This window comes from Alosa pseudoharengus, unplaced genomic scaffold, assembly GCF_046254945.1.
Source record: "Alosa pseudoharengus isolate Yale_2024_CS ecotype anadromous, Long Island Sound unplaced genomic scaffold, YU_APseudo_1.1 YU_APseudo_1.1_scf_19, whole genome shotgun sequence".
Classification (NCBI taxonomy): domain Eukaryota; kingdom Metazoa; phylum Chordata; class Actinopteri; order Clupeiformes; family Clupeidae; genus Alosa; species Alosa pseudoharengus.
Window position 1 is genome coordinate 1,092,501 of NW_027468657.1, and position 5,000 is coordinate 1,097,500.

Consider the following 5,000-nt stretch of genomic DNA (forward strand, 5'->3'; position numbering starts at 1 on the left):
ATCAATAATTACGTGCTCAAAGGGATCTCTGATCACAGGGATCGGGTACAGCGGAGCGGGAGGAATCTTTTGATTCGGCTTGCCTATTATCTGACAAATGTGGCAGGTTTTGCAAAAATGTCTCGCATCCTTTTTAAGTCCTGGCCAGTAGAAATGACGCAGGACGCGATCATATGTCTTAGTGACGCCTAAGTGTCCAGCAGCAGCATCATGGGCTACTCGTAGTATTTCCCCTCGATAACAAACAGGCACAACGATTTGAGAAACTGCCCGCCAATCGTCTGGAACATTGCGAGGCTTCCATTTTCTCATTTAGACCCCTTCGCGAAAGAAGTAGCCTTGAGGCTGCGACACAAGATCAATGGAAGGACAAGCCGATGCCAAACATGACGTGAGAGTTTCATCCTCCACTTGGTTTTTAATTAAATCCGCCCTGGATATCGGAATTTTTGCATTTTGAGTCAGCCACTGACTTTTCTCATCCCTGCCTATGGCAGGTGATACAGGTTGAGAGGCGTTAGACACAAGTATGTTTGACGAGTCCGAATTGAGATCTGCCAGAAAAGTATTCTGCAAATCCTCGAATGCATTTGCTTTGTACGCGTCGATCTGTTTGGACATTGCACGGGTGATAGCGCATGATGGAAACTTTTTACCGCACTCGTCCTCCTCAGGGCGCAGTGGCACAGCAACAACTTCTGGAAATTGAACTGACTTTTCCCAAATACCCCCACCAGCAATATCGTTCCCAAGAAGAAAGTCGATGCCTGGAACTGGTAAAGACGGCCGTACTCCCACTACGACACAATCAGAAACCAGCTCAGACTCGAGCTGGACTTTATGGAGAGGAACTGGAATAAAAGTCATGCCTATCCCACGTACTAAAACACTACTCCCTAGTGCCATTTTGTCAGACAAGGGTAGTACTCCCTCTAATATCATGGATTGGCTGGCACCAGTGTCACGAAGAATTCTTATAGGTTTAAGGCTATCGCTGCCTGGGAGGGAAACGTAGCCTACACGCACAAATGGCTTGTAAGCCTCCGACTGATCACACTCAAGATCCGTACTCACACTTGGGATTCATTGAGGTTTTGGTTTAGTAGCAATCAACCCTGCACTTTTAGCGCTTTTCCTTTTGAGTGACAGACAATCTGTCACCAGGTGACCGGGTTTCTTACAGTAATTGCACTTGATGTCGGAGCTATCAGATTGGCGTTGTGAGCTACTCTCAGGCGGTGAGTTCACCCTGTTCACGGTCTCAGGCTTCCGCGGCTTGTCGCGCACTTTATGGGTTAGCACAAACTCGTCAGCAAGAACAGCGGCTTTCTCGAGAGACTCGGCCCTCTGTTCGCTGACGTACATCGCCACGGAATCAGGGAGACAGTTTTTGAACTCCTCAATGAGAATTAGTTGGCAAAGCTGGGCATAATCGGTGACATTTTGTGCAGCGCACCAACGCGTAAAGAACTGCTCTTTCTCTCGGGCGAATTCTACGAAGGTCTGCCTGTCTGATTTACGGTAGCGTCTGAACCGCAACCTATACGCTTCAGGCACAAGCTCATAAGCTCGAAGAATAGCAGTTTTTACTCCATCGTAATCTGCACTCTGTACTACTGACAGGGACGAGTATACCTGCTGGGCCCTTCCCACCAGCACACACTGGAGAAGGAGTGGCCAAGCAACCTTGGGCCAAGACAGAGAAGTGGCAACGCGTTCGAAATGGACAAAATAGCGGTCCACATCCTTTTCATTGAACGGAGGGACGAGTTTAATGTTTCTAGCAACATCGAATGTCGGATGCATCAGATTACCGATACCTTCCTTTTTAGCAGCCAATTGTAACCTAGCAATCTCCAATTGTGAAGCAAGCTCTTGCTCACGGGCTTGTATCTTTAACTCCTGCAGTTTTAACTCTTTACAACATGCCAATTCCTCCCTACGAATCTCTAATTCTTCAAGATCCTTACGCAGCTGTAGCTCTTGTATTTTTGGATCGACACGATCGGGGGATTTCAGTCGACGCGGAGTTTTTGGCGGAGATTTCTTATGAGGAGTCGGAGGATGACCTCCACCGGCCCCATCAGGCGATGGGTCGCCATCATCCGACTCTTCAGCCGGAGCAGGCGGACTTTCAGGCTGAGGAATGATACCCTTTTCTACCAGACCATCGATTAAGGCACCTAACGCTGTATGCTTTTTACGCTTTACCTCGTATGAGAGCGCAACTCCGTAATGAGTAGCCAATTCAATCAGCTGATCCTTAGTCAACGACGGTAGCAATGCCGCGTCAGGTGTATCAATAAACTCTTTCACTGTTACCATTGTTCGCGTTACGTACTTCAATTATCCTTTTATGCGGATTACGAGGTAGAATTATGCCCTCTCTCTAGAAGTGTGCCTAATGATACGACACACTAGAAATCAGAACGATTTCTTAAATAGCACGAACTATGTAATTAAGCAAGGCTTAACAAGGTGACGTTTAGGCCACAGGAAAAGTGTACCACAATCAAGCTATGGTCAAAGCTTGCTGCAGCACACAAGCAAATCACTGCAACGCAGTGCAAACAAGTCGTTACCCACAGAGCAACGCACAAACCCCAGTGCTACCTAAAGCAAGCACAGAAATGCTTCAAAAGCAGAGCGCAAACGCGCAAAAAGTCACAATCAAAGTCACAGAAGCAACACAGAACACGCAGTGCAAGAACAGTGCATTTAACCGAATCAGCGGAGTTCCCCTCCTCCCTAAACTGAAAACTCTCCACCTGTCTAGTCTTCTGGCCGTACCGAGCTCGAGGTATCCAAGTACCCCCTCCTCGGATATTGCCCGGAAAAAAGTGACAAAAAGGACGGTTTTCCTCCAGAGACTCCACGGACCCGGGGTGCACTCACCTCGTTCCCCACACCCGCAAAAACCCGTAATAAGCCACGATGACGAGACGACGAGACTAGAGCAGGCTATAAGAGGCCGAATTCAAACGTAAGACAACAAAGTCAGAAGATCCCGGACGAGCCCCCAATTAATCCATGTTACGACCCATGATAAGCACTAACCATGGATTAAGAGACCAAAGAGACGGATTAACAAAAAGAGGGGTAGTTTATTTTGTAACCCTCGCAAGAATGGTCAAAAGCGGCCTAAAAGGCCCGACAGTACGATCCCTCGCAGGGGATAATGTTTGGGAAAACAGACGAAGGTGATGGCACTGGCTACAAGCCGGTCACACGATCCTCATCTGTTTAGTGAGAGAGAGAGACTGAGGCAAGCAGCGGGTGGCCTTAAGTAGGCTGTGCCAGGTGCACCTGATTATGGGTAGTTAACCTGTGGGCACACGGAAAAAGGTGAAAGCACAAATGCAAGACATACTCGCCCCAGCAGGGGGAGCTCAACATGACTGCAAACTAACTAAACAATAAGGGTTCGTAACACCCTCCCACCGAAATGGTGGCTCTAGCCATCATAAGCTAGGAATCACAAAACCAATGAATACTGTATACAACTGAAATTCAAGAACCCAGTCATACATGACCAAGTCAAGCATGGAAACATTCACACATATTCAAGCACATAGATATATACACACATTTTAAAATACCTAAGCCATTCAAGAGATGCATAACGCAGTGTTTTCTTTTTTTTTCGGACCTAGGATTCTCAAACAGAACATTACTACCAGTGATCCAACTTTTAAACTAACGGTAGCCTAACTGAAGCTCGAACATCAAAGGCTGTCAAACGTAAAGCAAAACAAATCCTCAACCTAATGGCCACGAGATAATGCATCGGCTATGATGTTATCTGCCCCGCGAGGTCATACGGTTGTAGAATAAGGCTCCAACGCATAAGGCGTTGGTTGGAGTTGCGCATCTTATTTAAGAAGCGCAATGGGTCGTGGTCACTGTACACTGTGATCGGATAAGATGACGAGCCGAGGTAAACCTCGAATTGTTGAATTGCGAGCACGAGGCTGAGTGCTTCTTTTTCGATAGTCGAATATGCTCGCTGATGTGAATTGAACTTTCGAGAAAAGTAGCACACGGGATGCTCGACGTCGTCAGGACCACGTTGGAGAAGGACAGCTCCTGCTCCTACATCGCTCGCATCGACCGCGAGATTAAATGGTCGGCCGAAATCGGGGGCTTGCAGCACCGGTGCGGAGACAAGAAGACTCTTTACAGTCTCGAACGCACACTGGCACTTGTCAGTCCATACGAATGGAACTTTTGGACTCAATAAGTCAGTGAGTGGTGACACTACGGACGAGAAGTTCTGGCAAAAGCTACGGTAGTATCCTACCATACCTAAAAATCGCCTAAGACTGCGTCGGTCATCAGGCGCAGGGAATTCTAGGATCGCCGCAACTTTGGCCTCCACCGGCCGAACTTCACCCCCACCTACTACATGGCCTAAGTATGTAATTTTAGCTTTGGCGAATTCACACTTAGCTAAGTTTAGTGTGAGATTGGCATCTGTCAACCGCTGGAACAGCTCGCGCATCTGACGCATGTGTGATGGCCATGTCTGACTGTATACCACGATATCGTCTAAAAAGGCTTCACAGTCAGACATGCCATTTAAGACGATATTTACCAGCCTTTGGAAACAGGATGGGGCGTTACGCATTCCAAATGCCATTACCCGATAGTTCAGAAATGCGTCGGGGGTGACGAATGCAGAGATTTCCCTGGCGCGAGCGGTTAACGGGACTTGCCAATAGCCCTTGAGCATGTCGAATTTACTGACGTAAACAGCGGCCCCCACCCTGTCTACACAGTCATCTGCACGAGGCAGAGGAAAACAATCTGGCGTCGTAACCGAATTAACTTTACGGTAATCCGTACAGAAACGCAGAGAACCATCAGATTTGCCTACGAGAATGCAAGGGGAGCTCCAAGCGCTAACGCTGGGCTCAGCGATGTTATGGCGTAACATGTAGTCTACTTCCCACACACACACACAAACACACACACACACACACACAACAACACACACACAC

At 47.8% G+C, this 5,000-nt stretch overlaps 1 protein-coding gene across 1 annotated transcript in view; it reads right to left on the reverse strand.

Annotated features, from left to right (window-relative positions):
• sbf2 (SET binding factor 2) overlaps positions 1-5,000 on the reverse strand; it is a 109,909-nt gene that overhangs the window by 69,457 nt on the left and 35,452 nt on the right. The window lies entirely within an intron of this gene.